The sequence below is a fragment of the Cricetulus griseus genome, chromosome 8 (assembly GCF_003668045.3).
Source record: "Cricetulus griseus strain 17A/GY chromosome 8, alternate assembly CriGri-PICRH-1.0, whole genome shotgun sequence".
Lineage (NCBI taxonomy): Eukaryota > Metazoa > Chordata > Mammalia > Rodentia > Cricetidae > Cricetulus > Cricetulus griseus.
Genome location: NC_048601.1, coordinates 67988758 through 68016551, shown reverse-complemented (window position 1 = coordinate 68016551; position 27794 = coordinate 67988758).

Below are 27794 nucleotides of genomic sequence, written 5' to 3'. Positions count from 1 at the left end.
TCATGTTTATAAACTCTTCCTTTATACCATACAGCTTTTTTGTTTTATTCCTATAATTCCACTGAAGAATATTTAAAACCATAATATTCTACCATTCTTATTTGTTATAAATAAATACTTGGGTTGAAAAGTTAGAGTTGGAAATTTACCTGCCTTAAACTACCAAACCAAACAACAGCTTGCAGCTAGGACCCCTGGGTTTTTGCATTAAGTTCATTAATAGTTTCCTGAGTTTGCATATTTTATAAAGAACAAGGCTTGGAACATTTAATGGTTTGCATTTCCCAAGTAACACACATAGTACCAGAGATAGCTAATCTAACATAATGGCACTGAAAGACCATGGAAAGAATCTCCAACCCTGACCCCAATGGGACATCTCTAAGCCTTTATCTTAATACCCAAGGGCCTAGTAGGTAGAAGCATAGGTAGGTCTTCTATTTTCACTTTCTTTCTCAGCCCTTTCTCAACTCACTATCACATCCGGACACCGTCTTACCTTCTAGTTGGATGGCTACATTTGACTAGAATGCAACATAGCAAAACACCTGGGTAAGATAATTCATTAAATCTATATAGGAGGCACAACAATTCATTCTGGGTTTTAGTGGAGCTTCATATGTATTGAGATTCATTAGGTCAAAGATTCCAAGAGCTTTATACTGGCTATGACTGGCTGAGAATTACTGGAATTCCCCACTGGTCCATAGTCAAAACCACTTGAGAAACTTCCATTGAACCTGTGATCTTAAAAATTGGAATATGTAGGCCAGAAGTGTGCCTCTGTACTCTTTAGGACCATTTGATTGAATCCAAGACATAGACAGTGCTCCAAGTAGCTGAATTTGACTTGCTTTTGCATTTGTCCTTCATCCATTCCAAATTTTCTATAGAATTGAAACCAGTGACTCTATTGTTTGTGTATCTAGCTGCTTCTAATTGCTTTATGACAATCTGATGAAAGCATTTGATTTGAGTTTTCTGCTCTCAATATTTCCTGATTGTTTCATGAATACTTAATGAAGCCAGTGAGAGAGAACCACACAACTGGCACAGTTATGATCACCAAGATATTTATTTTTCCTCCAAGGAATCTGGGTCATGGAGACCCTCCTTAGTTTCTATAATAGAGAATTTAAGAGTGATTGAAAATGAGGACATGATGGTTCCAAGGTATGTTTGAGGAAAGGATTCTTTTTTTTTTTTTTTGAGGAAAGGGTTCTTTTCTTTCTTTCTTTCTTTCTTTCTTTCTTTCTTTCTTTCTTTCTCCTTTCTTCTTTCCTTCCTCCATCTTTCTTTCTTTCTTTTTATACATACTAAGTAGAGAACAGCTAGAGGCATCTGAAAGATGCCAGACTGAACTAAGCCAAGGGAGATACACACACACACACACACACACACACACACACACACACACACAGAGAGAGAGAGAGAGAGAGAGAGAGAGAGAGAGAGAGAGAGAACAACAGAACAAGAGAGAATCCAAGGACCAAGAAGATAAAAGAGCATATGGCCTAAATTGTTGCATTACGTAGGAATCAGAAAGCTGGCAGAAGAGAAGTGAAGGTCAGTCCTTATGCTTTAGAGGTTTAGGATAGGGGGTGTGGTGAGAAATATGGGGAGGGACCATAAGTATTGAGTGATCCTTGTCCTGGTTTAGTTTTTTGGGGGGAGAGTGGAACTTGGCAAACACAAGACTTAAACAGATGAAGAAGGATAATTTTACTAGAGTTTAAAGGGAAAACTCCACAACAGACAAGATGTAGATCACGGCAGCTATCATTGAGGAAGAGAGAAGAGAATAAGAAGAGTCAAAGCCATATTGTTTGAGTTAGCCATGGGGGTGAGCCACCATGAGGTCACATGGTAAGAGAGGACTTTTGCAGAAAGAGTGAAGCCCCTGTGTCACGGAAAACATGCTTAGGAAAGAGAAAGAAGAAAAGAAAATATTACATATCTCTCGGGAATTCAGACAGTGGGCTATAGCCCTGAAAGAAACTCTACCTGGGGCTGAGGTTTGGGGAAAGAAAATATACATCATTTCATCAAAGGAATAATTATTCCTCCTGTCTCTTAAGCAAGAATTAAGGCAAATCTACCTTACTCAGTGATGGTCCTTTAGATAGGTGATTGATCTGTGAAACTGGAATGTTATCTCTCCACCTCACACCTAAATAGACCTGGGCAAGCCCTCCCCTTCCCAGGCAGGATTACTATGTAATTATCTTTTAAATTTTCTTTCTTAATCCTAGTAAGAGTAACACCTGGGTCATCAAAGGAGTTTAAAGAATAAAGAAGTGACATGTAGACAGTCTAAAAGTATGAAAATTAGTGCCTAAACTAATGAAATAACCTAGACCTGACTTTACAGGCAATTATTCAGAGATTAGAAGAAAGGTATAGTTTCATTAGAGATATTCATCTGGTGGAGGCTCTATTCCTTCCTCACCTAACCAAGATGAATTTGACAATTTGTGGGGCCTGGCACAACTTGAAGGGCACAACTGGTTTCTATTGAGTATAAGCTAAGACTGCTGTCAACATTGCATATCTCACAGGGGATATGCCATGATGAATGACTTCATAGCTCACCTAACAGAGTAGATAGCAAAGATGTTTGGTAGCTAGTTAGATATTAGCAGGCTTGGAGGAAAATAAGATAGATCTATCTTTCCTTGCTGGGAGGGCAAGTGCTTTTTTAAGATTAAAATGGCCAAATAAAAGGTGGAGGTCTCTGGGCTTTGTCGAGGTTTATTAAGGCAAAGCTACTTCCTGCTCAAAAAGAGAAAAAAAAAAGTAGATGCTAAATTCTACATGGATCCCTGGGTGGAGATTTGGGATTCCAAACAAATCCAAAATATTACCGAACTCTTATCTCCTCCTTCTAAGAATTAATCCATCTAGCCTGTCAATCATCTGATCAGGAGCACAGAGCGGTAAAACCTGCATCAACTTTCCTGAATCCTAAGAACACACCTCCCTTTCAGAAGGGAAAGCAGATATTAAACTTTTCCTTCCAGAAACCTCTCTCAGTAAAGCGATTTCAGTCATTTTCAGATAACACATTGATTCAGTCTTGCCCACCATTAGTAAGTCACAAAAGTATGGTTTACATTTTTTCCTTCTTTGAATATTTTTCTTTTGTATCTGACAGGCTTTACCAGATACCACTTTCCCACTCAGCTTTTGTGAAGGCCCAGGCCTCCTTTCACTTCATAGCTACCTACTAAACATGCCTGTTGTCTTCTACCTTTGCCTTCTCTACCTTCCCCATTCATTCATTTACCAAGGTTTCCAGCATGACTACCCTGTTGTTATTCTCTCAAACTTTAATAAAACTGACCTCAATTTTCCTGTGACCCTATTTTTAAAATTATTTTATTAAAAGAATTAAAAACCCCAAAGGAAACCCTAGTTTCCCATGTAACATAGGTCATCCAACATATCATCCCCTAAATGTCTCTGGTAACAAAGAAAACTTTGTTTAGAGAAAGAGTGCATACAATAGGATGGAGTTGTAACTGGTTAGACAGAGATGAAAATATTCTCAAGCGATACTTGTACTGTGGAATAACCTTTTTGTACATTGTAAGTATATATTACTCTTACTGGTTAATGAAGAGCTGAGTGGCCAAAGGCTAGGTAGGAATTTCAGGGCCGAGAGAATACTGGGAAGAAGAAGGGCAGGGTCTCAGGAGTCACAAGCCAAACACAGGAGAATCTGGAGATGTATTTGTTATACAGAGATAAGGTACCAAGCTGTGTGGTAGAACACAGATAAAATATGGGTTAATTTAAATTGTAAGAGCTAGTTAGTAACAAACTAAGCTATCAACCAAGCATTTATAAATTATATTAAGTCTTCCATTATTTGGGAGCTGGCTAATTGGGACTGAGCTGATGGGCAGTCTGAGGAAAAACTCCACCTACACAACTGTGTCTCTTAATCTTGAAATATTTAACAATGGTCCCCAAAGAAATGGCAATTTCCCTAGGAATCTTATGCCCAAAGAAGGAAAGACTGCAGTCAGAGGGGGCTTTTATTCTGGAAAGATGTTTCCTTCAGTTCTTAGAATATGTCAGAACACTTTTACAGGATGAGACTGAAAACAAGACAAAGATGGGTCAGTGTTGTGTGGACCATACCTTGATTGAGACTGCTTAGATGTACATATCCTTGGCCCTCTATATAAACTGTAATCTCACTTAGGATCCTGATGACAGACTTTGTGGAGATTTTTGTTTTTGTTTTTTTTTTTTTTTTGATATCTTTGTCCCTCTTTCCAAGGTAGACACATTGAATAAATCATTATTTTGTACTTTTCACTAGCAATTATGATTCTTTAAAAAATTGGTGTATCAATAATGCATGGCTAAACACGGCTTGGGGCACAGACTGGAACTCCTGGGTTTGCTAACAGACTATATTAGAATCAAGTGAGCAGAGTGAATAGGAAGACAGTGTAAGCCAGACAATGACAATATGTTCTTTATTTCTTCATTTCTCAATTTAAATATGAGCTTCAAGTATGCATATTTCATCCTGGGACAGCATTTCCTGGGTAACCAACCCAATGAATAATGTTTTAATTTCCACTCCCTAGTTCTGGCTCTAAACGTGCCACAAGTAGTGAGTTATTCATCCCCCATGCGATTGTGTCCTTCTGCTGAGAACACAGGTGTGTCAAGCATGAATTACTACTAAGGTGAACTTCAGTTTTCCTCTGGCCTTTTTGTGTTCAAGTGCAAATATAGGGGGATCGAAGAATAAAAATTTTCCAGTTCTAGCAAGATTTAGCTAAGTCATGACTGGCATTAAGTAAGCCTGGAGAAGGAAATGCTACAGGTGTGTGTCTGGTAGGAAGTCCTGATGGAGTGTGCCATTTGGTACTGGGGAAATCAGGATCTCCTCTTTTGGTTCTTAGTCTCATTAATGAGTTAATTGAATAGCGGGCTCCAATGGAAGCCTGAGGACAATTATATTAGCGTTTAAATGAAAAAACCACAGGGCAGCCATGCTATAAATCTGAGGTGAATGGGGAAGAAAATAAAAAGCCAAAGCATTGGTGATAAGCTGGCATGGAGTTCAGCCATAATAAGCAGCCATATGACAAGAAGGGAAGCAACAAGAGAAAGAGTAAAGTGCAAAGCAATAGGGAAAGTATGCTTAGAAAAACAGAAAATTGAGCAAAAGCAAATTTCAAAGCATCAAGGATGTGCTCTAACATAGGAGGTCTTGCTAGGGACAGGATTGCTAGAAAGGTAAAGTATGCTATCTGGAGGTGCACGTGCCTTGCTTGGGCTGGACCCCAGGTCCCTTCCTAAGGAGTGGTCCTTTGACTAGGTCATTAACCTGACCATCTGTATTAACAATGCTATATGTCCATCTTATCAAAGATTCCATCCCTTATTTTAACATCTTGAGAGCACTATTCACTTTGTGACACTAGCTGTCATATTACAGCTACCTGAATTTACTTTATTTTATTGGACACTCCTGGGAGAAAGACTACCCTGGCTTCTCCTTTATGAAATGATAGTCTTATCAACAGTATGTATGTTTTTATGTGAATTTCCATACAAAGAAACCAAATGGTCACATCTGATTATAATGGTAGAAGCAAGCATATTCATATAATACAGAGACAGAACTTCTATATAAGTGTCAACATTCATATCCTTTTGCTTATTTATGACTGTTGGGTGCTATCGGGCGGCATTGTTTTTTCTTGGGGGCAAAGACCTTTCTTAATAATGAGTTTTATCATTGTTCCAATATAGGCTAAACTATCACTACACTGACTGCAGACTTGCAAATTTCTAGAGGATACTAAAGTCAAATTAGTGATTTTTAACATTGTTGTTTAAGATTAACTTAAACTTTAGTTTTACATATTGAGGCAAAATTAGGAGTTGGCTGCTGCACTAGGGTATGGTTGATTGATTTCTGAAAGTTGGGAAAGATGTGCAAATTCCTATCTCTTCCCTTTGTTTCCTTTGGCATCTTGGGTTCTTCCACCCTGCCATGTGCCAAGCTTGGATAGAACTTTTACTGCCCTAAATTGTATTTACTTCTCAGAATTCCTGAGCCTTGATAGTAGGTTCTCTGTGGGAGCTCGATAAATATTCATTGATGGGAATGGTAATGAATACTAGATTTTTTTGGCTCTCTGCTTTCTGACTTTAATCCAGCCATTTCCTTTCTTCTTCCCTGGGGGAACTGGCAATCTGTTCAAAGCATGTTTGCACTTTGGAATCAGGAGGAGAAGCTAGCATAATTATTAGCTTCCAGTGACTCCCAGACTCTCAGTTAATTCTCAGGTCTTGCCATTTTCTCTACTCTACCCACAGAGCTAAATTTCTATATAAATGAATTATGTCCCAAGGTGGAAGATTTACTTCAGTGACGAAAGGATGGAAGGGTTCCCTATTCTCTCTCCAAGCATACTGTTGTGGAGATGCCTGAATTCACCCACCTGCCTGTGACCAGGGGGAAGTAACATGGTTAGCTATCAAATATGTCAATAGATATGTTGAATACTCCAGAACACTCAGTTGGTATTTAGTTTATTACCTGCAAAGTAATGAGCTTAGAGAAAAAGATGCCTACTTTTTATCCTCTTAGACTAATTAAAAGTGAGAAGTAAGCAGATATCCATGTAGATAAATTATGTATTGCCCTTACAAGACCACTGATCTCATTATTTGAATGAGAGGATTAATGCGTTACATATTACAATCAATGTATAAGGAAACAAAGAAAAGATTCATTCCTTATGTACATGAAGAATCATAAAATTACATATAAATGGAGACCAGTTACATATTCCCTCTATTGGTAAACACTTGGAACTGCACTATAAACATTTTACATGCCTATTGCCAGGAAAGCGCTTATCCAGAGATCTGCTATTTGCAGCTTTAAAGTATTGGATTATGTCTTCCTCACTTCTCCTTTTCTCCCCTTCTCATTCTCCTAGTTCTCTCTCCCCCATGCTCCCAATTTGCTCAGGAGATCTTGTCCCTTTCCCCTTCTCTAGAGGACCATGTATGTCTCTTTTGGGGTCCTCCTTGTTAAGACATGATGGGACAGGAAGGTTGAGTTGGGGGAAGAACAGAAGAGACCAAGATAAGAGATAATATAATAGAGGGAGACATTATAATTTCAAAGAGAAATCAGGCTCTAGGGAAATATCTGGAGAGCTACAAGGATGACACCAACTAACAATCTAAGCAACAGAGGAGTGACTACCTTGAATGCCCTCTCTTGATAATGAGATTGATACCTAATTCATATGCCATCATATAGCCTTCATCCAGCAGCTGGTGGAAGTAGAAGCAGACACCACAGATAAATCTTGAACTGAATTGAAATCCAGATGCAGAGAAGGAGGACTGATGAGCAAATTGGTCCATACCAGGCTGGTGAAAACCACAGAATCAGCTGACCTGAACAAGGGAAAACTCTTGGTCCTCAAACTGATAGCTGGGAAACCAGCATGGGACTGATCCATGAATGTGGTTGTCAGTGAGAAGACCTTGGAAATCTATGGGGCCTATTGTAGTGGATCAGTATTTATCGATACCATAGGAATGGACTTTAGGAGCTCATCCCACATGGAGGGATACTCCTTGAGCCTAGACACAAGGGGGTTGGTCTAGACAATATCCCAAATAATATGACAGACTTTTAGGATCCCTTGTGGAAGGCCTCACCCTCCCTCAGGAGCAGAAAGTGTATGGGATTGGTGGGGTGTTAGTTGTGAGGGGGCAGAGGAAGAAGGGGGAGAGGGACCTGGGATTGACATGTAAAATAATTTTCTTTCAAAAAAAAAGTCAAAAAAGTATTGGATTAGTTACTTATCAGTGACACAGTGTTTGACAGAAGTACCTTAAGGCAAAACCAAAAATTTATTGTGGATCAGTTTGAGGTCTTATTTGTCATGGCAGTGGAGGAAGAGTGATAGGGGTGTGAAATACCTAGTCACATTGCATTTTCAAAGAGACATGAATGATGGTGTTCAACTTGCCTTCTCCTTTCTATCTAATCTAACATCTTATCCCATCACTAGTGTCATCCACATTAAGTTTGGGCCTTTCTCTTCAGGTAAAGCTCTCTGGCAGTACCTTTAAATTCACAAGCAGAGAGGCATTTCCAAGATGATTCCAAGTACAATCAAGTTGTCAATAAATACTAATGACCAAAATCATGACCAGGTAGTCCTCAAAGGTGTATTTGAGGTAATACATAGGTTTCTATCTTGTAAATCAGTTACTAAGCACTGTGTGGAGTCATCATGTGTCCTGAGGTAACCCCGAAACAGAAGGACAAACATGGTATGCATGTACTCACTCATAATGGACAACCAGGCTATAATAAACAGATCCAGAGAGGCTCCTTAACACAGATGGCTCAAGGGGGGATGCCTGCATCTCCCTGGGAAGGGGAAATTTATTTCCTGAGTGGACTGTGAGCAGGTGGGGACGTGAACATGAACGATCAGGTTGGTATGTGGGAACTGACCAGGACATTACTGAAAAGTACTATCAGAAAGGGAAGGCATTTCAGGGTCAGGTAGAAATCCATCATAAGGGAATCGCCCACGAATCTTCAAGGATGACCCCAGCTAAGACTCCTAATAATAGCAGGTACATAGTATGAACTGGCCATCTCCTGTAACCAGACACGACTTCAAGTAGATTAATTGGATCACCAACTCAGCCACATAAACTTCAACCTACAGTCTGTTCTACCTATGGCATATGATGGGATAAGAGTGGAATAGAGTTTGTGGCCAACTAATGAATCATCTAATCTTCAACCCAAGCCAGGAGAGGAAGCCCACCCCTGCCTAGAGCACCAGGACACACAGGCAAGATGATCCAGAGACCTAGGCTAGAAACAACCACAAGTGGAGAAAAGAAATGTTAATGTAATTATGCCTGATAATATTCTGCTATACTCATAGATTGGGGTGTAGGCCAATTGTCACCAGAGAGTCTTCACCTAGCAACTGATGGAAACAGATGCAGGACCACAATCTAACATTAGTTGGAGCTCAGGGAATCCTGCAGAAGATGGGAAGAAGTGATTTTAGAAGTCAGAGGGGTCAAGGACACCACAAGAATACCCATAGAATCATCTAACCTAGGCTCATAGGGGCTGACAGAGATTGAAGCAACAACTAGGGAGCCTGAATAGGAATGACTTAGGCACTCTGCATATATGTTACAGTTGTGTAGCATTTTCTTCTTGCGGAACTCCTAACTGTGAGAGCAGGGGTTGTCTCTGATTTTTTGCTTACTTTTTAGACCCTACTCATACTGGGCCACCTTTCCCAGCCTTAATATATGGGGAGCTGCTTACTCTTACTTCAGTTTGATATGCCATGTTTTGTTGACACTCATGGGAGACCTGCCATTTCCCAAACAGAAACAGAGGAGGGGTGCATTTAGGAGTTGGGACAGGATTCAGATGGTGGGGGAGAGACTAGAATGAGAGGAGGGAGGGGAAACTGTGGCAAGGATGTAAAATAAGTAGATAAACAAATAAATAAAATACAAATAGTATCTGAATCCTGCTTCTATTGATTTCTCCATGGCTTATAGTCACAGTTTTTAACTGAAATGTATTGGATACTGGCAGAAAGATCTCTTTCCTCTCAGGCCTGATGTCAATCAGATGATGTCTGAGAGCTTTTAAATTCTTTTTCTCTAGCACATGACTTCCTAACTGCAGTTTCCTCTCCCTCTACACTTTCCATTTCCTCCTTTATCTTCCCTTTCCCCCCAGATCCACTCCTCCATTTCGATTTAGAAAAGCCCAGGCTTTTAGGGATATCAACTGAATATAGCTTAGCAAGTTACAAAAAGTCTAGGCACAAACCCTCATATCAAGGCTGGATGAGGGAACTGAGTAGGAGAAAAGGTTCCCAAGAACAGGCAAAAGAATCAGAGACATTGCCCTCACTCATTTTATTAGTCTCAGAAGAATGACAATCTACACACCCATAACACATATGCAGAGTACCTAGTGCCGACACATACAGGCTCCATGATTTTCCTTTCCTACAAGCCCTGCTTAGTTGATTCTGTGGGATGTGTTCTTGTGTTGCCCTCAAACCCTCTGGCTCTTACAATACTTCTTCTCCCTCTTCTGTAGGGTTCGTTGAGTTCTGTCAAATGTTTGGCTGTTGGTTTCTGCATCTGCTCCCATCAGCTGCTGGATGAGGCCCCTCTTATGACAATTTGGCTACGTACCTATATGTGAGTAGAGAGGAATATCATTAGGAGTATATCCATGAATTTTCTGCCAAATAGCATTTCACTGATACTATGAAGGCTGTTTTATTGAGCTTCAGCTCCATTTCACTACAGGAAAAGTCTCAATCTGTTCAACACCTAGTATCATATTGTGAGGTGCTTTTACTTCTTCTGATATTAGAGGTGTTAAAGTAAAAATTTGGTCATTCTTTCTTGTAAGCTAATTTTTTAAAAAAAATATAGTATTCATTGTACCCTCATTTTTCACTAAGTTTAGTCTTTCTATCCAATAATTCACTTTAGATGCATCTTCTTTTCTACACTGTCCTCTTGATTTCCTTCTCTCCCCTTTACTATTTATTCCTGTTTTATTTTGTTGATTCCCACAAAAGTCAACCCTTAAAAAGTGCTCAAACTCTGAATTATGATCATCTTTGCATTATTAGATGGTAAAAATTTTAAGCATGATGGATAAAACATACAATTTTGACATGATTATGGTAAAGAAAAGAATATGTGTAGGAGTGTTTGTTATTTTATTGGAACTGAAAGCTTTGTGAGTTGAAGAGATGGCTCAGCAGTTAAGAACACTGGCCTTAACTTGTCTTCTGTGAGACTCAAGTACAATTTCAAGCACATACACACCACCTCACAGCCATTTATAACTCCAGTTCCAAGGGATGCTATACTCTTTCTGCCTTCTCTGAACATCAGGAATGCCAATGGTGCACAGACCTATGACAAGGCAGAACCAACACCCGTAGACATAAAAAGAAAATTGAAAAAGGAGTAAATAAAGTAAATATTTTGTAAAGGAAATAACAGGAGATTTGCCTCAGCAGTTAAGAACACTTGTTACTCTCTTAAAGGACTCAAGTTTTCATTCCCAGAAGTCACACAATGGCTCAAAACCATCCAATACTCAAGTTCTAAGAGATTTATTACCTTCTGACCTCCTAGGGCAGCAGGCATCCATGTAGCACACACATGTAAGTGTAAGCAGAATACTCATATACATAAAATTAAATAAAAATATTTTAATTAAACAAAAATTGAAAGCATGAATGGGCACTATCACTGTTTTATTGATAATTTTCAAGATGTTTCATGGAAAATTTCTCTTTAAGATGAGAGCTCTAACACTATATTGTAAATGTAGATGAACTAACTTCTAATATTTCTTTCTCTGGTGGGTACAAGGCCTTTATCAGTGTTTTATTTTCCAGATGTTAGTTGATTTTATAATCTTATTTTACTTGAGAGTGCAAGTGAGGTATTCTTTTTAATCAACATTCAATTCTAATTTAGTTTTCAGCCCAGTGTTGGCTGGTATTCTCATTTTTCTTCACATGAGAGAACATTGGCACGACAGTTGTTCTGCACAGAGAATTCTACTGCACCAAAACCCCAAATCATTTCAACTGAGTGAGTATTGCATTGGCTGGTCCTCATCCCTGGGGAGTATTTGCTTGTTTGTTCACAGTTCAGCTTCAATAATTGTGGTTTGTTTTTCCAATGAAATATTACAGACAATAATTGAGTATGGTCAATTTAACTACATTTGGGTTAATGTAAAACCACAATTTGTGGAACCTGAAATAAATAAATGAATTTTAAACAAAAATGTCTAATTGCAAACAGTGCATTCATAATTTATGATTAGAATGATGACATATTTACTGTAACAGTGAGGTGAAAATAAATATATTTTCTAACTCTTATTTGTTCATAGCTGAAGTCCTAACATCAAATGACAATGTGACAAGATAAACTCATATAAATTTACCATGATGCCTAAGTCTTTACAAGAAATCCAAAGGTCCACAGAACTGAACAGATCTTTGAAGTTTTATACTTGGTTTGATGGAATTGTGGAGCTGTGATCGGCTAGATCAGACACAATGATCATATGCTGGGAAGAAAATATCACTACCTTGTAGTGAAAATTCTCCTATCTCATTATATCTTTAGGTATAATTGCATGAGGTGATGCCATGGTTTTCACTTGGTTTGTTCCCTCAAAACTCATATACTGGAAGATGGTCCTCACTAGTATCAAAAGGCATGTGAGGTGCTCTCTAGGAAATGAGCAATAGTGGGAAGTGACTTGTCTAGGAAGAAGTTAATGCCCATTTCACAGAAATTGATTACACTGTGAAATTAGATTAGTTACCATGTCAGATTGTTGATATAAAGCAGAGTCTCCCTCGATTATGCTTTCACCTGCATGTTCGTCATTGTCCTGTTGCCTTCCACTTCTGGTTTAATTATATATTATTAACTTCCACAGAGGCTGGATGCCCTCATCAGGTTCAGCAGATGCTGATGCCTTGTTCTTTTACTTTACTCCCTCCAGAAGTGTGAGTCATAAATGACTCTACTCTCTTTCTTTATCACGTACTGAGCTTTGGATAATTAATTATAATGATATACAAGGAACTAAGAAAACTTCTTGTGACAAGTCGAGTATTGCTATATTGTACCTGAGAATGTGGCAGTGGTTCTGTATATGGGTAGCATTTTCAAGAATTTGAAGAAGAAACTAGACAAGTTTTCTATAATCCTAAATGTAGTGGGGATAGGTTCTGAAAACATAAAGACTAGGCAGAAATTTGTCTGTTGGCCATCACCAGAATTCTGAAAGAAATGTGTTTGGTAAAGGCCAGACTGACACAGTAAGACAGATGAGTATTCCCTGGGGAAGATCTTATGACATGTTTCAGAGGAGAAGGACAGGGGAAGATGAGAGAATAACTTACTGGAACCTATTAAGGGGGAAAGTATCAGAAGGAAGTGACAGTGACCTTGTTTCTGTTGTTTTCTCAAAGGCCAAGATATCATGTTTTAAAAGAGCATTACCTAAACCATAGTGGAAAAAATCCCTTATAAGAAATATTGGCATTAAAAATTCCTGTGCTTAATTGAGTAAGTACATGTGACTCACCCATATTACTTCAGATCTCTGTAAGTGCCTTGGCAGAGTACCTGTGTTCCCAGTACTCAGCATGCACAAGCAGGGAACCAGAAGTTTACAAGAAGTCTGGTCTCTCTCATCAGAGTCTGCTTCAGAGAAATCCAAGCTAAACCTAAGCAAAACAATAAAAACAAAATGAAACTAAAATAGCCAAGAATACACCATAAAATTCGTAACTAAGTTATGAAAAGGTCTTTTCCAACTCCAATATTCTATAACCAATGAGTATCTTTCTACATTTGTTTTCTACCATGAGAGTCAAGGCAATCAGTTATGTGTGCAAAGTTGCCAAATTTAAATAGCCAGGTAGGTTTATGCTGAACTAACGAAAGTTTTATACATCTCATCTTCCTATTAAGTATCAGAATACAGGAAATAAAAACTACTCCACATTTGGTAAATGTTCACTAGATAATAAGACATAGCTTAGGAGAATCAAAGAGACCTTTATTTGGATACCACTGACCTAAAATTTGATCTAAACTTTAAATGACTGCAATGGCTTGTTTTGGTGGAGGGTTCAGCATCTGTAAGTGATGTTTCCTACAAATAATAAAAGCCTCAAAGACATCTTTAAAATGTTCAAGTAAAAGGCCCCTTAAGCCTAAGGCAGATTAATTTAATCAAACAACTAATTTAAGACATCTCTAAAATCAGTCTTAATACAAGTATACACAAAGGTGTTGTTCAGGATTTTGGCTTAAAACAACAACAATTAATTTCTTGCTTGTAAAAATCATGCAGAGGATACTGGCATTGTTTTTCATGTTCTCAGTTGTCTGTGTGAGCAGTAAGCCTTTCACTTCCAAATAAAGTACTTTTGAACCAATGGAGAGGAGGAAAGGGAATTGTTACTGGGCAGGGAACATTTCACTTTTGAATTTTAATAATCAAATTGAGTCATTCTAGGACTAGGACATTGCAATCTCTTTAATTCCCTTTGTTCATTACATGTGGGTTATGTATTTATATGGAAGGGAGAAGGGGGAAGAGGGAAGGGGGAGGGGGGAAGGGGGAAGGAGGAAGGGGGAAGTGGGAAAGAGTGAAGAGATTTAATATTTATTACAGGTGCTAATTATTAAAAATATAAATTCTCAAAACTATCTCCCATTTCCTTAGGAGCCTGGTCCAAGTAAATTCCTTACTTGACTCACATGATTTCAATGATACAACTTTTAGAAGATCTGAGTTTAAATAGACATTCTTTTTGACTCAGAACATCAGCATCAACTATCAGCTGCCATTACAGTCTCAATTTCTCAGCCAAAGAAGCAAGCATGAAATAAAGCAGAGCCCCTGCAGCCGCCATTCTCCACCAACTATGTATGCTTTATTCCTTGTAAGGCTGATTTTTTTTCCTTCACCTTCCATCTTTAGAACCATTCTTAGCAGATGAATTTTGAGGGTTTTCGGGCTATGGGAATGGAGCTTCTGTAGAACATGTAAAGGAAACCTGAAGTCTGACAAGAGAGCTTTCTCTTTGTGCAGGTAACACTGGCATCTCCACATATTTCTTCTCCATATAGTCTCTTATGTCTTGTTTGGTGGTTAGTCACAACCCTCATGTCTTCATTAACATTGGGAAAAGAAGTTGTCTCTGCCTATACCCAACCAACAGAAGTTTCTTTGCATCTTGAAATGTGCTAAGTTTCTTTACTTGAAATAAAAGAAACCCATTCTACTGTGGAATACTGAGCCACTTAAAGTCATGTGCACAGCAAAAAGAATAAAAGTAAGAGGTAGAATTTTTCTGAATGCATTCTGTACTGAGGACTGAGCAGTGTACAAGGGTCACAGATGCCAGGTGGTGTTCTTCATGTTCCACCTGTGATATATGCCATATACAATAGATTTTGCAAGATCTCCCAATTGTCTTAGGATTTCCATCTAATGTGGGCCATAAACCTTGCTCCTTTTTTTACCCAGTAAATTTCAAAAGCCCATGAGTTGCATGTGAATCACAAAAGCACCACAGGGTTCAGACAAACTTTGAACTCCAAGTGTCAGGAAACAGAATTGAAAATTTCACAAAAACACCTTTTTTCTCTGGGTCAGCTCAGCAGGGACCTAGCAGTGTAGAACAGGTGAGGATGAAAGCTAATCAAGACAGTAAATCCTTAGGAAACAACAACACCAGCCAGAAAAGCCCCGATTCACAATCAAGGAACTAGCTGGGCCTGTTCTGACTTCAAGCAAAGCATCCTTTTTGGCTTTTCTTGATACTTATATCCAGCTCAGAAAAGTATACCACTAGAGGTTTCTTTCTTATGTCTCATCAATAAATCAGCAAGATAAAAATAACTGCTTTTCAAAGTTAAGACAAAACAAAAGTCAAGGATATAGCTCTTTTTTCTCAATTTCTGGCTTTCCTTCTTATTCTCAGATACTGCTAATAACCAGGAGCCCAAAGCAGTCAAGTCTGATCATATATGCCCACACACATATACAATGCTCGGTATCACTTAAAGCCTAGCATTATTAAGTGTTTCATTAGAATGTAACCCATTAAATAACCATCTATTCACTGAAATATCTGAAGATGTAGACTGAATGTATTTCTCTTGGAGGAATAGAAATCAAGGTGTTAGAGAAATGTCTTAGAAGTTTAATAGTGTGTATTCATTTTGCAGAGGACCTGAGTTTGGTTTCTAGCACCCATGTCTGGTGGCTCACAACTGCGTGGCCTGTAACTCTAGCTCTGAGGGATTCAATTCCCCCGCCTGTCTGTCTTCTATGGATATCTGCACATCTGCCTCTAAATTAAAATAATAAAACTATGATATATGTGTATATATCATATGTAACTAGAGCTACTTGTCCTAAAGTTGGTAAGAGTATTTTTTAACAGTTATAAATCAATCTCCTCAGTAAAACGTTTCTATAAAGTCTCATCTTTTAGGTCTGTATAGATCTGGAATGGCTTTCATTTATTCACAGCAATTTAGCTTTCAATAACTGCCAAATACCTCTTTTCCTGTTCTTCAAAAATGTGGAAAGGCTTGGACACAATGAAGAATGTTAAGTTTCTTCCACTGTGTCTGTTTTAAACCTTGAATATGTACAACCTTCATATAATGCAAAGAGAATTACATGGTTATTTTGGAGTCAACTAATGCTTACCATTTAATGTTCATTAAACCTTTTCTACTAATGCAAAATCTGAATTATTTTTATCTTCATATTAAACTATTTAGTAATTCCAAATTCTGGCTTGAGCGTACTAGATATGTTCCTGATTAATGTTATCAAATTCTGACAATAAACATCTTATGACAGTGAGGATTGATTTTGGCATGTGCCTTTAGAAGACAGAGTCCCTCATGGCAGAGACAGAATAGCAGTGAGAAGAAGTCATGGGTGTGATGGAGGGAACTTTTCCATGCCTAAGTAGATAAGAAAATGGAAAATAGGGTATCTGCTGTGACTGAATTTCTCATTTTCTTCTTCTTTTTTTTATTTCAGAATATCATTTGTTATAATATTACCACTTACATTTGTGATTGTGTCTTCCCTCCTCAGTTAAGACCTGCTAAAAGTACCCTCATGCATGCATCCCAATGATATATTTCTTGTGTGATTCTAAACCCACTCAACTTGACTTTGAAGACAGTCATCATACTCTCTTGCATTTTTGAGAAACAGAATTTACTTTGAAAGGTCACTGCTAAATCCAACTTTGTGTTGGCATACAGAAAATACAGAAAATAGAAAACACATCATGTTCATCCTCAAATGAACTTGGAATTATAAAAGAATAAACTTTTTGAGCACATTGGGGAGTTGAACTCACTGAAAACCCAAGTAACCCAACATATGAGTTTTAGGAGGAATCACTAAGAAAGACACACATTATTGTATAAGCCACTAAAACTAATTTTTAGCAAATATAATAATTTTTAAAGGTTGGTAGTGAGATAAAAAATTATAAATAAAACCACTATACATTACCTTATTATTAATTCTAACTAAGACTGTTTCCATATCATCCCTAAATAATTATGAGAGGTGCTGGAGTCAGAGAGAGAATACAGAGGGAACACCACCCATGGCAAGGTCCCAAATAAAAGGACAGTAGCTGTTGTGAAGAAAGTGTGAATACTGCTTAGATAGTTCTCTATATGTGAATCAAAGAAAAATCTTAAAGAATTGACAGATTGGCAGTAAGGTGGATCATGTGAACCCTGTAGGCCATATAGTTAAATGCCAGATGCATAGTTAAAGAAACTGTCTGGAAAGGATTAGAAGGTGTACACTTGTTGGAGGTGTTATCTCTTTCTTCTCTTTTATTCTCCTCAGCCTTTCAGTTGTTGCCTCAAGATGTGAGTTCTCAGCTACTGCTTCAGCACCTTGCCTTTCTGCCTGCTGGCAAGTTTTTTGCCATGATGTTCATGGGCTCACCTTCTGATGATATAAGCACCCAATAAACTCTTTCTTCTGTAAGTTGCCTTGGTTATGGTGCCTCTACAAGCAATAGAAAAGTAATTGAGACAAAAACAAAGCTAATCACTGACTAAAAATAAATACTTACCTAAGTGAGGAATAGAAAGAAAGAAATCACTCCTATTCTAGACAAATGAGAAAGTCACCACAGAGCCAGATGAACACACTTTCACTATCCATGGAGATGAGGTCATGACCACTGGAGGAAAAGGATGAAGCCTCAAGAGTCAGGAATATAGCATTTTTCTAAGACTGAGGCTAAAGTAAAATAAAAGAGTATCTTTATCTCCTACATATCCCTATAATTGTCAAGCATGAAGAAATACACAAGAAAAAGTCAAGATGTTTCTTAAAAAGGGGCAGAAATCCCCCCAAAATATATTTTCTTTATGATATAGGCAAAGAGGTTACCTTAACAAAGATTTATTTGAATATTATCTAAAACAAATCCTTTAACTCCTATTCTAATAATTTTTATTGTTCTAAGACTTTCAAGGATGCTAATTCATTGAGTGAAAATGTATCAAAACAGAAACACATCTTAATGTTTACCGGAGTTTGCTCAAATCTCCCTATAAAGAACTATAGATAATCAAACCTTTGTTTAAGAGTAAGTAAAACATGACAGCATTGTCCTATGATTGGTTTGTCTTTAAGAAAGAACTAAAAAATATACAAATGAACAAGACCACAAAACTCTTGTCCAAAGAAAATTATCAGCAGAATCAAATTAAGTATGACACTGGCATTTAAAAAAATCAGACTAGATATATAAACAATTAACATGGAAAATTTTCTAATGGAAAGGGTGTCTGATTTAAAAAATATTTGGAAGATTTCAGCAGGAACAAATAAATTTTAATAAACACAAAGATAGAAATGATGAAAGCAAAAATAGACTAGCAGATGAAGGATATATTAATGACCTTCTCAACAGACCTGAAAGTTAAGAACCCTAGTGAATTTCATTCTAGTTCAATAGTTGTCATTTAATTATAATGGGGTCTTAGCTTTATGAAGTACTTTCATTTATTCTTCTAAATAATTATTTGTCATTTCAAAAGAAAAATGGAAATAAAGAATAGATGAAAGTATTTAGAAAATAATGAAAGACAACAATGTCTTAGCTTCATTTTTTATTGCTGTGAAGAAACATCATTCTAGGCAGACGTTTTTGCTCTAACCAGTTTCCAAATAATAATGGCCACAGAGGTTTATATGTTAGTTTCTTGGCCAATAACTTCATCATATTGCTAGCTAATTCTTACATTTAAAGTAACCCATATTTTTCATCTATGCTTTCCCATGTGTCTTGGAACCTTTTCCGAGTATGGCATGTTCATCTTGCTTATTCCCACATCTGCTGGTGAATACTTACTCTGCTCTTCTCCATGCCTTCATTCTGAGTTTGACATTTCTGCCTAACTTTATCTGTTCAGCTTCTGGTCAGTCATCTTGAATATTAAACCAATAATACCAGCATATATTCACACGGAGTACAGAAGGATTATTTCAGAGTATACCATGACCAACCATGGCAACTCTTATAAAGAAAACATGTTTGGGATGTCTCACAGTTTCAGAGGTTCAGTCCATTAGCATCATGACAGGGAACATAGTGACATGCAGGCAGACATGGTGCTGGGGCTAAGGGTACTACATCTTGCAGTCTATAGGAAGTTGATTGACAGTCACACCTAGGGAAGCTTGAGCAAAAGAGAATTCAAATCCCACCCCTAGAGACATACTTCCTCCAAAAAGGCCATACCCACGCTAATAAAGCTATACCTCCTAGTAGTGTAATGCCCTATGAGATCATGGAGGCCAATTATATTCAAACTAGCACATTCTACTATCTAGGCCCCATAAGCTTATAGCAAAATCACAATGCAAAATTCATTTAGTCCAACTTCAAAAGTCCCCTTAGTTTGTCACAGTATCAACAATGTTCCAAAGTCCAAACTTCAGTCTCCTCTGAAATTCATACAACCTCTTAACTGTAATGACCTGTAAAAATCAAAACCAAAAATCAGATCACATACTTCCAACATATAATGGCACAGGATATACAGAACTATACCAAAATATGGGGAAGGGAGTATAGTGAAGAAATACTGGACAAATACAAGACTGAAAACCAGCTGGGCAAACTCCAACCTCTGAAACTCCACGTTTGATGTCAAAACACTCTTCAGATTTCCAACTCTGCTCAGCATTGTTGATGGTATCATAATTGTTTCTCCTGAGCTGGTTCTACTCCCTCTTAGCAGATCTACTTGGCAGGTATCCCATGACTCTGGCATCTATAACATCTTGGATTCTACAAGGAAATCCTGGCTTCAACTTCACAGCTTAACACAATGGCCTTTCTTCTTTAAAATTTTTAAAAAGTTTTGGAAGTATTTTTATGTGCATTTTGTTTTTTAAATTAATTTTTATTAAAATTAAAAGCAATCTTATTTTACATACCAATCCCAGTTACCTCTCCCATCTGTACTCCCATTCACCCTGCCATCTCCCCATCCCACCCCCCTGGGTTGAGGCCTTCAAGGGGGATCATCAAAGTCTGTCACATCATTTGGAGCAGGATGTAGTCCCTCCCCCATCTATCACGGCTGAGAAAGTAGCCCTCCATAGGGAAGGGGCACCTAAAACTCATTGCAGACTAGGGATAAATACCACAATAGCCTTTCTGCTAGACTTCCATTCATGGACACCAGGAATATGCCTTGCCTCAGCATCTTTGTTTATGTTTAAAGGCAAATTCCGTAATGCATTTCTTCTATCATTAACGCTAAAGTCAGAACCATGTGGCTAAACCTGTGAAATTCTGCTTACAGGTGCTAGAACATGACTGACTCAGTCAATTACAACTTAACCAGATTTCTGTCCTTCACTGCCTAATCTTGACTGCTATGAAACTTGCTCAGTAGATCAGGCTAGCCTGAAACTCAGAGATTTGCCAGCCTCCACCTTCCCAGTGCTGGGCTAAAAGGCCTGCATCACCACATCCAGCTCTAAGATTTTCCTTAGTTTCTTTCATAAGTTGGAAACTTTGCTGGGTGAAGTCTTGCCTGAGGTCACCCACCACTCCATTTATTCTATTTTGTAATCCACTTATCTCTTTGAACACAGGATTTAGTTTGATTCAACTTCCTAGTGTTCTTTTTGTCCTCAACATTTACTTTGTGTAATTTACACTGCTCAGTGTGTTCCTTTTCATTATAAATATTCATTGGAGTTACTACTGAAAACCATATGACACAGTCTGCACTATGCTCTTTTGAGATTTCTTCAGCCAACAAAATTAATTCACTTTCACCTCAGACTGACTCTTTAGGCAAGGGCAAAAACAGCCCCTGCTTCCACCAAAATATCACAAGAATGATCATTAGGCAGAATACTAAAATTCTTTTCTGAAACCTCTTAAGTGAGAGGCCTACAGGTAGTTCATATAACTTTTAGCACCTCTGTCTTCCATGCTCCTACTAGTGTGGTCCAATCAGCAGTACTTAAAGCATTACACTGCTTTCATAACCCAAGTAGCAGAGTCTAAATTCCTCCAAGCAAACATATGGTCTGGCCTATCACTGTAATACCCCACTTCCTGGTATTAACTCCATCTTAGTTTGAGTTTTTATTGCTAGGAAGAGACATTGTGATCATGGCAACTCGTGTAAAGAAAACATTTAATTGGGGTGGCATGCTTACAGTTTTTTCAGAGGTTCAGTCCATTATCAACATGGCAGGGAACATGGTGGGGTGCAGGCAGATGTGGTACTGGCACTGAGCATGCCATATCATCCACACAACAGGAAGTTGACTGACAGTCTCATTGAGAAAAGATTCAGGAAAAGAGACTTCAAAGTCCACACACACACAGTGATACACTTCCTCCAACAAAGCCATACCCACTCAAAGATAGCTACACCTCTTAAGAATGCTATTCCTTATGAGATTGTGGGGGTCAATTATGTTCAAACTACCTCTAACAGTATATGCAAAATCTCATAAAAGTATGAATAAGCCACCGCTGCTCTCTCTCTCTCTCTTTCTCTCTCTCTCTCTGTCTCTCTCTCTCTGTTTGTGTGTATCTGTCTGTCTGTCTGTCTCTCTCTCTCTCTCTCTCTCACACACACACACACATATACTCACACACAGCCATTCCTTTATACACACTCTAAATATAACCTTAAAAAATTTAGAATTAAAGATACAGGAAAATAATTAAAGGGGACCAGCGATGCAGTTTCATATAGAGAAACAAAGATGAAAATTCTCAAGCTTTTTTCCAAAGGTTTTTGGCAAGATTTTTTTTTTAACTTCTTACATTGAGAAAACAAATGAAAAATAAGTTGGGGAAACTTGACTACTGAAATCCTATGTGCATGACATCTGGGATTCAGATGAAAAAAAAGTAGACCAACTTCATTTTCAGAACTGGTGTGATGCAATATGCTAAAAGAACCTTCTCCACAGACGCTTTTACTCATACAAAGAAATGTAGGTGTGCTCCAAGTGATATGACTGAAGGTTAAGACAACCTTACTTGTAACCCTTTAACTCTAAAAAGTAATTATATAAGATAAAAGAGTATCAATAAATATCAAATTTATAGACAATGCAAAAGATAAAATGTATTGCATTAATAGAGCCCAGAAAGAGATAGAGGAAATTAAAGTCAACTGTCAATCAGATCTTTACAGGCAAAATCAATGAAATACTATTTAAAGAGTTTGTGATTTTTCTGGATATTTATAATATAAACCCTATGCTGTGGTATGTATAACTTAAACTCAGAAATAAGTCAAAATAAAAATAGAAGTACAAAACAAACAGTTTGAACCACTGAGGATATTGGGAATATATATTCTTCCTTATTATTTTCCCAAATCAGCATCTCCTCCTCCTCCCATATAACATAGACTTGGGGTGGAAAAATACAGCAAAGTAGTAACCAGTGGACTCACACACACACACATGCCTGAAGTTTCTAGAAAACAATACAGAACTGTCAGCCTGATAAGACAGAAAGGTTTTATTCACTGTAGTGCTCCAGACATATACCACAGAGAAAGCTATAATCTGGATTGGTATTATGATTTATTGGTTAAGAACATGTCTTGCAGAGGACTCAAGTTTTGTTCCCACTGTTAGGAGTTCTACATGATGACCAAACTACATAACTATAACATACATGCAGAGTGCCTAGATCAGTCCTATGCAGTCTCCCTGGTTGACATTTCAGTCTCTGTGGACATGTATGAGTTCAGGAGAGTTGATTATATAAATTTTCTTACAGGTGGTGGTGCTTAGTCTTATTGCAACTTGTTATACCATATTTTGGTGATACTCATGGGGACCTACGCTTTCTAAACAGAAGTGCTGAGGGGTGGATTGGGTGTTGGAAATAGGGGAGGATGGGAGTTGGAAGGACTGTGAGGAAAGAGAGGATGGCGGGGAAACTGCAGCTAGGATGTAAAATGAATAAATAAATTTATTTTAAACAAACAAAGAAAAAATCATAGGTGTCACAGTAAAATAAAGAAGGTACAGAGACTTTCAGCCTGAAAATTCTTTTGACAAAGGACTTCTTTAATTTTCAGAGAAATATAAACTACAGATTTGAAAAAAATGATTGAATCCCAAACAAGTTAAATGTAAAAAGTTGATGTTTTAACTGACATGAGCAATTGGGAGCTCACAGATTCCAGTCTGATAGCAGGGAACGAGCAAAAGACAGAACTAGGCTGCCTGAATATAGATTGAGGGTCTTGGGCTGTCTATGGAGTCACTGGCAGTAGAGTCACTATTTATCCCTAGTGCATGAATGGGCTTTGGGAGTCTATGAAGGGATACTCTCTCATCCTAGATACATATGGGAGGGTCTAAGTCCTGCCCCAAATGATGTAACATAGTTTGATTATTCTCCCATGGGAGGCCTCACCATCCCTGAGGAGTGGATAGGTGTGGGACAGGGAGATGGTGGGAGGGAGGGTGGGAGGGAAAGGGAACTGGGATTGCTATATAAAATAAGATGGTTTTTAATTTAAATAAAAATAAATTTTAAAGAGTTACTATTTCAATTACCTGAAAATGTGTTGTTTTAAAATGCTATGTGAGGTCAGACAATCCATCTTGATCCACACAATGAATATGAGTGATTTATTTTTAATATTATTTTATTTTTGGCTTTTCAAGACAGGGTTTCTCTGTGCCACTTTGGACCTTATCCTGGCACTCGCTCTGGAGACCGGGCTGGCCTGGAACTCACAGAGATCCACCTGCCTCTGCCTCCTGAGTGCTGGGATTAAAGGCATGCCCCACCAATGTCTGGCTAAATATGAGTGATTTATATAAAACCTTGTGGGGCTAGGGAGTTGGCTTAGTGGTTTACAACATATACTGCTCTTCAGAGGACGGAAGGTCAGTTCCCAGGTCCTAGCACTGGAATCTGGTAGTTTACAAACTCCTACTATAACTATGACTCTCAGGGATATGACACATCAGGCCATGGTGGATACTTGATTTTGTGCACACAAATATACACACAAACATTTGAAAATAAAATACATATTAACAATAAAATTATGTGAAATAAAAAGTTTATTCCCAGCCATAATGGGTAAATCTAGAAACCATTAAATAACAGTGATGTTCAAATATTTAAAAACTGAAAAGCAACAAGATAGAATAGCAAGTATTCTAAATAACCATTGAAGAGAAAATCTAAACATACATCCCCAAAACCATGATATTGGTAGCAGTGAAGATATAGCATCTGTGTCACAGCCTGCAGTGTATGAAGAAGCACTCAGAATTTTAAAACATTGGAAACATATATTTAAAAAGAGGAAATCAAATTGATCTGCACCACTACTTAATCTTAGGGGAAAAATAAAACAAAGAAAGCATGCAAAAGACAAGAATTATGCCTGTCTACACTCTGCCCTCTCTCCTGCAGCAGGTGCCTGAGCCTCAGGCGAGCCTCTGCTCTACCCCCCAACCTCCTCCATTAACCCCTGCCCACTTCTGCCTGAATCCACCCCCCAGAGTCAAGAGTGGACCTGCCCTGACTTGGAAGGCCCATCCTGAGTCCGGACAAACCTCACACTTGTCCACCCACCACCCTCTGCCATCGGACTGCTGCCAGAGGCTGAGCCATCCACCTGCCACCAGAGAGAGGGAGAGACCCCACCTGCACTCACTGGAAGAAGGGATGGCAAGAAGACAGAGTAAGAACACACTCAACAACAGAAAGACCAATATGACACCACCAGAATCTAGGGACTCCAAACCAGCAAGATCTGAAAAGCCCAACACAGAGGATGAAGAAGAGATGGAGCTCAAAAATTATCTTAGGAATATGATAGATACCTTTAAAGAGGAAGCAAGAAAATTCCTTAAAGAAATAGAAGAAAAAATAGAGTAAAAACTTACATGAAATGGAGGAAAAGATAAACCAAATTTCAAGAAGTAAACAAATCTCTTAAAGAATCTAAAGAAAGCCAAGAAAAAAACAACTAAACAAGTGAAGAGATCACTCAAAACAGTTCAAGGCATGAAAGCTGAAATAGACACAATAAAGAAAACACAGAAAGAGGTGATGCTGAAAATAGAAAGGCTGGATAAAGGATCAGGAACTAAAGATGTGAGTATAACCAATAGAATTCAAGAGATGGAAAAGAGAACCTCAGTTGTTGAAGACTCAGTATAGGATATACAGACATCGACCAAAGAAAATCTCAAGTCCAACAAATCCCTAACACAAAACATCCAGGAAATATGGGACATTGTGAAAGGGCCAAACCTAAGAATAATAGGTATAGAAGAAGGTGAAGAAATACAGCTCAAAGGTACAGAAAACATATTCAATAAAATCATAGAAGAAAACTTCCCCAACCTACACAAGGATATGCCTATGAAAGTATACGAAGCTTACAGAACATCAAACAGACTGGACCACAAAAAAGTTCCCTCAACACACAATAATCAAAGCACAAAACCTACAGAATAAAGAGAAAATATTAAGAGCAGCAAAGGAAAAGGGACAAGTAACATATACAGGCAGACATACAAAAATGACACCTGGCTTCTCAATGGAAACTCTTAAAGCCAGAAGGTCCTGGATAGATATCCTACAAACACCAAGGGAGTATGGATGCCAACCCAGACTACTGTATGCAGTAAAACTTTCAATCACTATAGATGGAGAATAAAGCTATTCCATGACAAAACCAGACTTAAACAATACATATCCACAAATCCAGCACTACAGAATGTTCTGGAAGGAAAACTTGAACCCAATGAAGATAGCTACACTCATAAAAACATAGGCAATAGATAATCCAATTTTACCAAACAGGAAAAGGAGCAGGAAGGCAAATCCACACACAATGACACCATCAAAAATAAATCCAAAACAACAAGTACTAACAATCAATGGACATTAGTATCCCTCAATGTCAATGGTCTTAACATGCCCATAAAAAGATACAGGCTAACAGAATGGATACGAAGATAGAATCCATCCTTCTGCTGTATACAAGAAACACACCGCAACTTCACAGACAGGCGATACGTCAGAGTAAAGGGTTGGGGAAAGATTTTCCAATTAAATGGGCCCAAGAAACAAGCTGGTGTATCATTCCTAATATGTAACAAATTAGACTTTAAACTAAAATCAATCAATAGAGATGAAGAAGGGCATTTCATACTCATCACAGGAAAAGTCCATCAAGATGAAGTCTCAATCCTGAACATTTATGCCTCAAATATGAAGCCACCCACATTTGTAAAAGAAACATTACTGAAGTTCAAACCATAACTAAAACCACACACACTTATAGTATGAGACTTCAACACCCCTCTATCACCACTAGACAGGACAACCAGACAGTAACTTAACAAAGAAACTAAGGATCTAACAGAACTTATGGCCCAACTGGTTTTAACAAGTATCTCCAGAACATTCCATCCAAACACAAAAGAATATAACTTCTTCTCAGTGCCACATGCCACCTTCTCTAAAATTGAACACATGGTTGGCAACAAAGCAAACCTCCACAGATACAAAAGTATTGAAATAACCCCCTGTATCCTATCAGATCACAATGCTTTAAATTAGATTTCAACAACAATACAAATTACAGAAAACCTCAAACTCATGGAAATTGAATAAATTTCTATTGCACCATTCCTGGGTTGAGGAAGAAATAAAAAAGAAATTAAAGATTTCATAGAATTTAATGAGAATATAGACACAACATACACAAACTTATGGGGCACTCTGAAAGCAGGACTAATAGGAAATTTCATAGCACTAAGTACCCACAAGAAGAAACTGGAGAACCATTACACTATGAGAAAATTCACACTAGAGAATTGACAGAACAACTTAAAGCTTTAGAGCAAAAAGAAGCAAACTCACCATGGAGGAGAAGACTTCAGGAAATAATCAAACTGAGGGTTGAAATCAATAAAGTAGAAACTAGGAAATCATTACAAAAAATCAATGAAACAGAGAGTTGGTTCTTTGAGAAGATCAACAAGATAGACAAACCTCTATCCAAACTAACCAAAAGGCAGAGAGCATGCTCAATAACAAAATCAGAAACAAAAAGTGGGTATAACAACGGACACTGAGGAAATCCAGAGAATCATCAGATCATACATTGAAAACCTGTACTCCACAAAATTCGAAAATCTAAAAGAAATAAAAAACTTTCTGGCTAGATATCACTTACCAAAATTAAACCAAGATCAGATAAGCAGGTTAAATTGACCTATAACCCATAGAAGCAGTCATCAAAAGCTTCCCAACCATAAAAAGCCCAGGGCCACATGGCCCTACTGCAGAATTCTAACAGAAATTCAAACAAGAGCTAATACCAGTACTCCTCAAATTGTTCCACACTATATAAGCAGAAGGGACATTGAAAAATTCTTTTTACGAGGCTACAATCACCTTGATACCCAAGCCACAGAGAGAACTAAGACAGAGAACTACAGATCAATATCCCTCATGAATATCAATGCAAAAATATGCAACAAAATATTGGTGAATTGAATCCAAGAACACATCAGAAAAATCATCCCCTATGAGCAATTAGTCTTC